The sequence below is a fragment of the Mauremys reevesii genome, linkage group 9 (assembly GCF_016161935.1).
Source record: "Mauremys reevesii isolate NIE-2019 linkage group 9, ASM1616193v1, whole genome shotgun sequence".
In the NCBI taxonomy this organism is placed as follows: Eukaryota; Metazoa; Chordata; order Testudines; family Geoemydidae; genus Mauremys; species Mauremys reevesii.
Window position 1 is genome coordinate 64,850,380 of NC_052631.1, and position 12,281 is coordinate 64,862,660.

Sequence of the window (12,281 nt, forward strand, 5' to 3'; positions counted from 1 at the left end):
CATGGTGTGCACCACATCTTAGTAGAGAGACTGCCGCCCTCCTGCCAGTCACGACTCCGGAATTTCCCTGTGGCAACCACGGCACCAGGATTCTTTTAATGCAATTTAGCCATTGGAAACCAGGAAGAGACTCAGCCCAGCTCTCCCCAGCAAGTGCCCCATAGACCAGTTCTGTATTAGACAGTAACAGCTTGTTTTATTTCTAGGGGGAGGAGGGAAGATTTTATACGCCCCCCCCCCCAGAATAATCCCCAATTCACCTTTATAATGCACCCAGGGCTAAGCTTTGTCCCCTTGGTCACTCAAAGGGTTAGTGCAGTGTCTCACAGGCAGTCAGTTCAGCCCCTTTGAACCGTTTAAATATCTAGGCAGATTCAGAGGGTGGGAAGTTTGTCCTTATACCTGACGAACTGTGCAGAGTGGAACCATCTGCCCATGATACAGAAGCAAAAACGGGTCTTAAGATGCACAGGGTGAATGAACCATTCCAGAGAACTCATATTCAAGTGGGTCCAAGCCCCCCCTCCCTTACATTATAATACCATTTGAACCAACGATGGCTCAAGGATTGTGTAGCTGGACAGAGCCTGCTGTGTTGTTTACTGGTCCTTAAATAAACCTCTGACTGGCACAGAATCTCAGATCCTCCAGAATAAAAACTCCATGTCCTCAAATGAATTGGGAACAGCACCAGGTGGAACCTGCCCTATCTCAGGTAGCATGGAGGCAGGAGATGCAGGAGCTAAGGGATCTGACCATGCCAGGCAGCTTTGCTCTCCTTCTGCTACCCAGCAAGTTATGACATCTGCCCCCAGACTCAGGAGATACAGCTCAGTTTAGCTAGGGGTCCAGCTTCAAACAGGGCAGCTGCTCCAATTCAAGCAGATGCTTAGAAGTAGCATCTCAGCTGGCTCTGCCGTTTCATCTTTTCCAGGTCCTGCAGCACGCTGCTGAAGTCCTCATACATCACGCCCCTCCCCAACACACCTGAATCCTGACTGGGGCAGTCACTGCAGCAGAGGAGAAAAGACGGTTACTCACCGTAGTAACTGTTGTTCTTCGAGATGTGTTGCTCCTATCCATTCCAGTTAGGTGTGCGCGCCGCGCGTGCACGGCTCTTCGGAACATTTTTACCCTAGCAACTCCGGCGGGCCGGCTGGGCGCCCCCTGGAGTGGCGCCTCTATGGCGCTAGATATATACCCCAGCCGGCCCGTCCGCTCCTCAGTTCCTTCTTGCCGGCTACTCCGACAGTGGGGAAGGAGGGCGGGTCTGGAATGGATAGGAGCAACACATCTCGAAGAACAACAGTTACTACGGTGAGTAACCGTCTTTTCTTCTTCGAGTGATTGCTCCTATGCATTCCAGTTAGGAGATTCTCAAGCCTTACCTAGGCGGTGGGGTCGGAGTGAGACGTGGCAGAGTGTAAGACTGCTGAGCCGAAGGCTGCATCGTCTCTGCATTGCTGCACCAACGCGTAGTGGGAAGCGAAGGTGTGGACAGAAGACCAGGTGGCTGCTCTACAGATGTCCTGGATGGGGACATGGGCCAGGAAGGCGGCCGACGAGGCTTGCGCTCTCGTCGAGTGAGCGGTGAGGCGGCATGGTGGCATGCGAGCAAGCTCGTAGCATGTCCGGATACACGCTGTTACCCAGGAGGAAATCCGCTGCGAGGAGACCGGCTCACCCTTCATGCGATCAGCAACTGCTACAAACAGCTGTGGCCAACGCCGGAAGGGCTTCGTCCGCTCGATATAAAAAGCGAGGGCCCTGCGGACGTCCAGGGTGTGAAGCTGCTGCTCACGAGGTGAGGCGTGCGGCTTCGGGAAGAAGACCGGAAGGAAGATCTCCTGATTGAGGTGAAAGGCCGACACCACCTTAGGGAGGAAGGCCGGGTGTGGTCAAAGCTGCACCTTGTCTACGTGGAATACGGTGTATGGTGGACTAACCGTTAATGCACGGAGCTCAGAAACTCGTCTTGCCGATGTAATTGCGACTAGGAAGGTTGTCTTCCAGGAGAGGTAGAGTAGAGAGCACGTGGCCAGGGGCTCGAAGGGTGGTCCCATAAGCTTGGCCAGAACGAGATTTAAATCCCAGGTCGGGGTAGGACGCCGCACCGGCGGGTACAAGAGGTCCAGGCCTTTAAGGAAGTGGGAAGCCATCTGGTTGGAGAAGATGGACCGACCTCCCATGGATGGACGAAAGGCGGACACTGCTGCCAGGTGCACCTTCCAGGAGGAGACCACAAGACCTTGTTCCTTGAGGTACCAGAGGTAGTCCAGGACTGTAGGGATAGGGACTACGAAGGGATTGAGGCCGCGTTGGTCACACCAGAGCGCGAAACGCTTCCATTTCACGAGGTAGGTGGAGCGAGTGGAAGGCTTTCTGTTCTCTAGCAGGACTTGCTGTACTGCTGCCGAAAAGTCCCTCTCCGCGTGGGTCAACCACGCAGGCACCAAGCTGTAAGATGGAGGGACTGCAGGTTCGGATGGCGGAGTCTGCCAAAGTCCTGCGTGATGAGGTCCGGCCACAACGGAAGGGGCATGGGATCCCGAACGGAGAGCTTGAGCAGCACGGTGTACCAATGTTGTCTCAGCCAGGCCGGAGCGACGAGTATAAGACGGGCCCTGTCCCTCCGAAGTTTGAGCAGCACCCGGTGTATGAGCGGGAACGGAGGGAAGGCGTAGAGGAGGTGATCCGTCCAGGAGCAAAGGAAAGCGTCCGACAGGGAGCCTGGAGAGCGACCCTGGTATGAACAAAACTGGTGACACTTTCTGTTCTCCTTGGAGGCAAACAGGTCTATCTGGGGAAACCCCCACCTCCGGAAAATTGTGTGCACCACATCTGGACGGAGGGACCATTCGTGGGAGAGGAACGACCTGCTGAGGTGGTCGGCCAGCGTGTTCTGCACTCCTGGAAGAAAGGACGCTTCCAGGCGAATCGAGTGGGTCACGCAGAAGTCCCACAGGAGCATCGCTTCCATGCAGAGCGGGGAGGAGCGGGCTCCGCCCTGCTTGTTCACATAGAACATCGCTGTCGTGTTGTCCGTGAACACCGCCACGCATTGGCCTTGCAGACGGGCACGGAAGGTGTGGCACGCCAAGCGGATTGCTCGCAGCTCTCTGACGTTGATGTGGAGGGAGAGCTCCTGGGGCGACCAGAGACCCTGGGTGTGAAGGTCGCCCAGGTGAGCCCCCCATCCCAACGCCGAGGCATCTGTGGTGAGGGTGACGGATGGGTGAGGGGGGCAGAACGGGACTCCTGCACACAATCTCTGGGTTCAGCCACCAGTTGAGCGAGTCGAGGGTTGGTTTCGTGACTGACTACCATGTCTATGGAGTCGCGGTGCGGGCGGTACACCGACGCTAGCCAGGATTGAAATGGGCGAAGGCGCAGCCTCGCTTACGCGGTCACGAACGTGCAGGATGCCATGTGACCCAGGAGGCGTAGGCAGGACCCAACTGTTGTAGTGGGAAAGGTGTGCAGGTCCCGGAAGATAGAGACCATCGTTTGGTGCCGAGGTCAAGGGAGGCAGGCCCTGGCCACCGTGGAGTCGAGGACCGCTCCGATGAACTCCACTCTTTGCGATGGAGTCAAAGAGGACTTCTCAGCATTGACGAGAAGGCCCAGTACCCGAAACAGGGATAGTATTTCGGCCATTTGATCTGCTACCAGTTGTCGGGATGGCCCGCGAACCAGCCAGTCGTCGAGATACGGGTAGACGTGTATGCGACGACGGCGGAGGGCTGCAGCAACTACTGCCATGCACTTGGTGAAGACCCTCGGCGCGGTGGACAGGCCGAAGGGTAGCACCGCAAACTGGTAGTGCGCGCTGTTGACCACGAAACGCAGGTAGCGTTGATGGGGAGGGTAAATCACGATGTGGAAGTACGCGTCCTTCATATCGAGGGCGGCAGATCCAGAGAGAGAATAATGGTCCCCAAGGTTACCATATGAAATTTGAGCTTGACCAGGTACCTGTTGATCTCCCGGAGGTCTAGTATAGGCCGGAGACCTCCTTTCACCTTCGGGATCAGATAATAACGGGAATAGAATCCCCTGCCCCACATATCGTGCGGCACCTCCTCTATGGCACCCAAGCTCAACAGAGTCTCGACCTCTTGCAAGAGGAATTGCTCATGAGAGGGGTCCCTGAAGAGGGACGGGGAGGGTCGGTGGGAGGGTGGGGGCGAAACAAACTGAAGGCGGTACCCGCACTGGATAGTATGAAGTACCCAGGTGTCCGTCGTTATTTGGGACCACGCCAGGAGGAAGTGAGAAAGGCGGTTGCAAAATAAACGGGAAGGATCTGGGGAAGAGACTGATGGGCCGTCCTCGGGCGTCCCGTCAAAACGCCTGCTTGGGCCCTTGCGGGGCCTTGGACGACGCCTGGGCCTGGTTGCGCTTGTTGCCGGATGGCCTACGGTGGTTTAGGCTGCTTCGCCGACTATTATATGGCCGCGACCTGGCCTGGGTAAATGGCTGGTAGGGCTGCTGCTGCCGGAATGACCTCCTCTGGGTAGCCAGTGTGTGCATACCCAAGGTGTGAATAGCGATACGACCATCCTTGAGGGTCTGAATCCTGGAGTCCGTTTTCTCCGAGAAAAGACCGTGAGTCTCAAAGGGGAGGTCCTGTAGGGTATATTGCACCTCCGGCGGCAAGGTGGAGGACTGCAGCCAGGAGATGCGCCGCATGGTCACTCCTGAGGCCAGAGTTCTGGCCCCTGAGTCCGCCGAGTCCAGAGCGGCCTGGATGGAGGACCGGGAGGCTTTCCTGCCCTCTTCGATGAGGGCGGAGAACTCCTGTCGGGAAGCTGTCGGGAGCAGCTCCGAGAACTTAGACAGGGACACGAAAATGTCAAAGGTGTAACGAGCTAGGAGGGCCAACTGGTTGGCAATCCGGAGCTGGAGACCCCCTGCCGAATATACTTTCCGGCCCAATAGGTCCATGCGCCTGGCTTCCTTCGACTTTGGCGCCGGGGCTGGCTGCCCATGCCTCTCGCGGTCATTAACAGACTGCACCACGAGGGAGTCCGGAGTGGGGTGGGTGTACAAATACTTGTAGCCGGTGGGAGGAACCGAGTATTTTCGTTCGACACCCCGTGCGGTAGGAGGGACGGACGCCGGTGACTGCCAGATGGTAGTGGCATTCATTTGGATAGTCCGGATGAACAGGAGGGCCACCCGCAGCGGGGCCTCAGCTCCGATCACCCTGGTCACCGGGTCGTCATCCTCTGGGACCTCTGCCACCGGGAGGTCAATAGCCTTCGCCACCCTGCGAAGGTGGTCCTGGTGGGCCCGCAAGTCAATCGGAGGGGGGTCCGCCGTAGAAGCCCCCGCCACCGCCTCATCCGGTGAGGAAGATGAGGATAGAGTCGGGACCACCACATCTGCCGGTGGTTGCTCCGGAGGGTGGGAAGCCGTGTCGGACCCCGGATGCTCTGCGGGACCAGGTGGCGACAGGGCCTCACCCAGTGGTGATGGGGGAGGCCTGCTCACTGTGGCTTCTGGCACCCTGTGTTCAGCACCCGCGGGACGCGGGGGGAAAGGGAGCCCTTGAGGCTCGTGGTAGGCCCAGGGGACCAAAAAACCCCACTGCTGTGGTCCAAGGTCCTGGTTCTGGGTGCCAGCCTGGAGATCTCTCCCGCTGCCAGCCTGAGAGGCGACTGACGGCTGACGCGAAGGCCACGGGGGGGCAGAGGCGCTGATAGAGTGTGCCGTGGAAGTTGGCAGTTTGTCCCCGGACGGTGCCGAGGATCGGTGCCGACCGTCGTGGTGCCGGGATGGAGATCGGGACCATCGACTGCCTCGGTACCGGGAGCATGACCACGATCTCGATCGGCGGTGACGGGAGTGGCTTCGGGAGTCGCAGTGCCGAGAACGGTATCGGGAGCCGGACCTCCTGCGGTACCGGCGGTCCGGTGACTGGGACCGGGAGCGTCGCCGGGAGTGCGACCGGTACCGCGATGCTGAGCAGTACCGGGACTGCGACCGGTGCCAAGACGGGGAGCGGTACCGAGACGTTGATCGGTGCCGGGATCGGGATCGGCGTGACGGCGACAGTTTTCGGGACCGGGACCGAGACTTGGAGCGCCGTCTATCCCGTCTGTCAGGGGTCGGGGGCCGCATCATTGCCAGCTTGCCCACCAACTGAACAGCCCGCACCGGCGGTGCTGGGGGCCGGAGGCTCGGTGCCTCTGTGAGCTCGATGAGCTCTCTCGCCGTCGAGAAGGTCTCGGGCGTGGACGGGAGATGTAGCTCGACCGCGGTTGGCACCGGGGAGCAGGGAGGTACCGGACTCAACGGCTCTTGAGGTGCCGGAGTCAACGGAACCGTGCATGGCTTGTGCACTACCACAGCCGGTGCCGGAGGTGCCGGTGATGGCTGGGTAAGCTGTCCCAGAGCATGAGGCTTAGAAGCCGTCTGCGCTGTCTTCTGTTTCCTCGGTGGAGAGAGGGAACGGTGCCAGGACGCCGGTGCCGGCTGCGAAGCCCGAGCAAGCTCGGTACCGGGGCGGCTCGGTGCCGCTGGTGCGCTGCGCGCCGAGGACGATTTCGGTGCCGCTGGGGTCGGTGCGGGAGGTTGAAGTGCTCCGTAAGGAGCTGCTTCAGGCGAGAGTCCTGCTCCTTTCTAGTGCGCGGCTTAAACGCCGTGCAGATCGGGCACTTATCTGTTCCGTGGGATTCCCCGAGGCAGCGCAGGCAGGAGTCGTGCGGATCCCCGACCGGCATGTGCCGCTGGCAAGCCGCACAGGGCTTAAATCCCGGTGCCTTGGGCATGAGCCCGCACCGGTTGTGGAAGAAGAGGGGCTAAACCCCCCTAATTCCCTTACTATACTATATCTAACTAAACTTATTCAACTAATCTAACAACTAAACTAAGTTAACCAACTATGTACACTGAAGAAATGGAGAAACGCTAGGGCTGTGGAGGTAAAGGAGCATTCCACTGTTCCAACTGGCCGTCACGGGCGGTAAGAAGGAACTGAGGAGCGGACGGGCCGGCTAGGGTATATATCTAGCGCCATAGAGGCACCACTCCAGGGGGCGCCCAGCCGGCCCGCCGGAGTTGCTAGGGTAAAAATGTTCCGAAGAGCCGTGCATGCGCAGCGCGCACACCTAACTGGAATGCATAGGAGCAAACACTCGAAGAAGAAGAAGGGTGTTTGGGTTCCAGGCCGCACTCTCTGCTGAGACTGCCTACGAATAAGCCAGGTAGTGCCAATTCTGGTTTCTTCGGTATGAACATCTGTCCCTTAGGAATGGAACCGAGAACATAAAACTCACATCGCAGAGGCCACCATACAGGAGCTTAGACATAAAAAAAAAAAAAAAAAGAAAGAAAGAAAAGAAGAAAAAACTCCACACTCCCCTACAAAGTTCTGGAGCCCTCCAGTCTCTTAGCAGAGAGAGTAATGTTCTGGTGGGGCAGGGTGCAAACTGGTTTCCAAGTGCTAACCTCCTGCTCCCACTGCCAGTGTCTCCCAGCATTATTTCCCAGTCAATGTTACTGTGCCCATTTCACACTGACCCAGGAGCTCTAGGATCCGTGCTCTCTTAGAATATCAGGGTTGGAAGGGACCTCAGGAGGTCATCTAGTCCAACACCCTGCTCCAAGCAGGGCCAGCACCAACTAAATCATCCCAGCCAGGGCTTTGTCAAGCTGGGCCTTAAAAACCTCTAAGAATGGAGATTCCACCACCTCCCTAGGTAACCCATTCCAGTGCTTCACCACCCTCCTAGTGAAATAGTGTTTCCTAATATCCAACCTAAGCCTCCCCCACTGCAACGTGAGAGCATTGCTACTTGTTCTGTTATCTGCCACCGCTGAGAACAGTCTAGATCCATCCTCTTTGGAAGCCCTCTTCAGGTAGTTGAAGGCTGCTATCAAATCCCCCCTCATTCTTCTCTTCTGCAGACTAAAATAATCACAGTTCCCTAAGCCTCTCATAAGTTATGTGCCCCAGCCCCTTAATCATTTTCATTGCCCTCCACTGGATTCTCTTCAATTTGTCCACATCCCTTCTGTAGTGGAGGGACCAAAACTGGACGTAATACTCACTAGTGCCAAATTGTGGGGAATAATCACTTCCCTCGATCTGCTGGCAATGCTCCTACTAATATAGCCCAATATGTCGTTGGCCTTCTTGGCAACAAGGGCACACTGCTGACTCATATCCAGCTTCTCATCCACTGTAATCCCCAGGTCCTTTGCTGCAGAACTGCTGCTTAGCCAGTTGGTCCCCAGCCTGTAGCAGTGCATAGGATTCTTCCTTCCTAAGTGCAGGACTTGTCCTGTTGAACCTCATCAGATTTCTTTTGGACCAATCCTCCAATTTGTCTAGGTCACTCTGGACCCTATCCCTACACTCTAGTGTATCTACCTCTTCCCCCAGCTTAGTGTCATCTGCGAACTTGCTGAGGGTGCCAATAGAGACCCAGCTTTGGTGCTCAAGCACTACCCTTCCAAGACAGCAAGCCTGGAGCAGTAAATCAGCAGAGTGAGTCAGTCCTGAGAATGAGGAAACTCCTCACCCCACTCCACAAAGGTCATCCTGGCTGAGTTAGGACCCCCCTAAGGGCTTAGCAGAGAGTCCCTCCCCAGCCAGCCCTCGAGAAGGAGAAGAATCTTGTCATAATGTAGAGCTCATCTCTCCCTGTGAGCACAAAATGGGGAGGGGTTTAATTCTGGAGGATTGTGAATTCGTCCCTGCACTTCTCAAAACAGGGTCCTGGACTCAGTCACCTGCCATGCACTACAGAATCCACAGACCATTCTGCAGCTCAGCTGGGCACGTGGGCATCTGTTGCCATTAGGGCAGTCAATTAAACTCAGTTAACCCACGCGATTAACTCAAAAAAATTAATCGTGATTAAAAAATGTAAGCATGATTAAATCACACTTATAACAATAGAATGCCAATTGAAATTTAATAAATTTCTTGGATATTTTTCTACATTTTCAATATTAATTTCAATTACAACACAGAATACAAAGTGCACAGTGCTCACTTTATATTATTTTGATTACAAATATTTGCACTATAAAAAAAAATTTCAATTCATCTCATACATGAAAGTGTAACTTACAAATGCAGATTTATTTATTTTTTGGTTAGAGAACTGCACTCAAAAACAAAACAGTGTAAAACTTTAGAGCCTACAAGTCCACTCAGTCCTACTTCTTATTCTGCCAATTGCTAAGATAAACAAGTTTGTTTATATTGATGGGAGATACTGCTATCTCTTTCTTATTTAGAAAGGAGGAGAACACTTCAGACACCATCAGCTCAGGACTAAACAAGTATTCACCCACGAAAGCTCATGCTGCAAATCTGATACTTTCTTATTTACGTCACCTAAAAGTGAGAACAGGCATTTGCATGGCACTTTTGTAGCTGGCGTTGCAAGATATGTACATGCCAGATACAAATGTTTAGTGTGTGTACCTTCATGCTTCAGCCACCATTCCAGAAGACATGCTTCCATGCTGATGATGCTCGTTAAAAAATAATGCATCGATTAAATTTGTGACTGTATTCCTTGGGGGGAAAATTGTATGTCTCCTGCTCTGTTTTACCCGCATTCTGCATATATTTCATTTTATAGCAGTCTCAGATAATGACCCAGCACATGTTTGTTTTAAGAACACTTTCACAGCAGATTTGACAAAACGCAAAGAAGGTACTGATGTGAGATTTCTAAAAATAGCTACAGCACTCGACCCAAGGTTTAAGAATCTGAAGTGCGGTCCAAAATCTGAGAGGGACGAGGTGTGGAGCAGACTTTCAGAAGTCTTAAAAGAGCAACACTCTGATGCAGAAACTACAGAACCCAAACCACCAAAAAAGAAAATCAACCTTCTGCTGGTGGCATCTGACTCAGATGATGAAAATGATCACGTGTCAGTCTGCACTGCTTTGGGTCATTATCAAGCAGAACCCATCATCAGCATGGAAGCATGTCCTCTGGAATGGTGGTTGAAATGTGGAGGGACATATGAATCTTTAGCACTTCTGGCACGTAAATATCTTGTAATGCCAGCTACAACAGTGCCATGCAAACACCTATTCTCACTTTCAGGTGACATTGTAAACAATTATCTCTTGAAAATTGTAACCAGCCTTGTTTGTCTGAGTGACTGGCTGACCAAGAAGTAGGACTGAGTGGACTTGTAGGCTCTAAAGTTTTACATTGCATTCAAAAATAAAACGGGGTTTTTTTGAACATAATTCTACATTTGTAAGTTCAACTTTCACGATAAAGAGATTGCACTACAGTACTTGTATTAAGTGAATTGAAAAAAAATTATTTATAGTGCAAATATTTGTAATCAAAATAATATAAAGTGAGCACTGTGTACTTTGTATTCTGTGTTGTAACTGAAATTAATATATTTGAAAATGTAGTAAACATCCAAAAATATTTAAAATAAATGGTATTTTATTAACAGCACTTTTAATCGCTTGACAGCCCTAGTTGCAATGCATGCTGTACAGATCCGTCTCAGCGCGAAGTGCAGGGGTCACTAGGGCTGGTTGAACAGGGGAGATGGCAAGCTGAATTTGGCTGCTTCCTTGCTCCTCGGGGCAAGTGCTGCCACTGCCCAAATTGTGCCACTTGCCCAGCAGGCTTCAACTTATGCCTAGATGTAGATACCGCAGGTGTGACTGAAGATACTGTGGGGTGAAGACACCCCTGTTAGCATCACAAAGGCCTTTGGCAAGAGCTGCATTTCAGCGAGTGCCGAGGCTCAGCAGATTGACTCAGGGAGAGGGTGCCAGGCACGTGGCCTACAGTGGAAGTCCCCTGGAGAGAAGAATGGGAGGATGTAGAGGGAGCAACGATGAACTGCTTGAGGAAATAGCAAGGGGAGAGTAAAATCAAAGCAGACCAGCAGTAATCCATGGGGACTCTGCCAGCAGTGCGTGAGTGCACGGGTAATACAACATTTGGCTACGGCTGATTCCTCTCCTTGTCTTACCTACTTGCAGCAGTGGCACCTCTAACACCCCAGAGCTGTGTACAGCCAGACACTGGAGCCATCAGGCAACTGCAAACACACATCACTGGAAACTCACACCACCTTCATCTCCAAACACAGGCCCCGGGTGAGATAAAGGATCAGTTCCAGCAGCACAGAGAGCATCTAGATACACACACACAGGCCTGGTACATCTCCTCCAGAAGACATTGGAAAGCAACGAACATCTCATCCAGCAGAGAGCTCAGCCCATTGCCTGTCATGACATTAAGTCATTAATCATAGAATCATAGGACTGGGCGGGACCTTGAGAAGTCATCCAGGCCAGACCCCTGCACTCATGGCAGAACTAAGTATTATCTAGCATCCTAAGGCAATTATTTCCCCTCGGGGCTCACCATCAACGATGACCAACAAGGGTTCATTGAGGACACATCTGGAATACTGCATGCATCATAGCGGAGACTTTCTACAAGGGGTGATGGTAGAACAGAGACCCACGGAGATGCCAGGGTCTGACTGGTTCACAGGGGTTAGTGAAACCACACCTGCAAGAGCTGGAGTAAAGAAGATTAGGTTGGAGGAGGAGGGAAGAAGAGAGTGGATGCTTTGTAAGACTTCACACAGTCTGGAGGGGACAGAGCAGAGAGGAGTTGTAATGCTAAGTCAGAACAGGCAGGTGGGAGTTTAAAGGGATTTCATGGGAATTTCTTGGCACAGAATAAAGCTGATATATAGGACAGTCTGCTAAAGGCAGGAATGGGAGCAACAAGGACGGACTCTTGCACAGTTCAGGGAAGAAGAATTCATGCTGGGTGTATAACCGCTGCCTGAACAATTAGGTGTGGGGAAGAAAGGAGGGAGGAACAGGCCTAGTGTTTCCCTGGCCTTCCTTACTTATGAAGCCACCTACGCTCCAGCCAAGGAAATTATACCCAGCTGGCCACAAAGAGCACCAGTGTTATGAAGCCGACATCACAGGACTGTCAGAGTCTGATATGAATACGGTGAGTTGCTAAGCCTCCCGTCACCAGAGTAATGGGGGATGGTGCAGGTCAGGGAACCGAGCTGCAATAAGAGGTTTGAAGGGGTGCAGGGCTGGGACTGTGGCAGGTCAGGACTGAGGGGCTTCAGAGTGTGGGGGGGACCCTGCACTGGACAAAGGGCGGGGACTGTGCTGCAGATTAGGAATCAGATCTGATGTCAGAGCTTACAACACCTTACTGTTCTGGGCCTAGTCAAAGCCCGTGCTCTCAGTCCCGGATTTGCAGAAACTGAGACTCACCCCAGCTTTAGGAACA

At 53.3% G+C, this 12,281-nt stretch overlaps 1 protein-coding gene across 1 annotated transcript in view; it reads right to left on the reverse strand.

Moving 5' to 3' along the window:
* The window catches only part of CNGA2 (cyclic nucleotide gated channel subunit alpha 2), a 34,560-nt gene that overhangs the window by 16,304 nt on the left and 5,975 nt on the right, over positions 1-12,281 (reverse strand). The window lies entirely within an intron of this gene.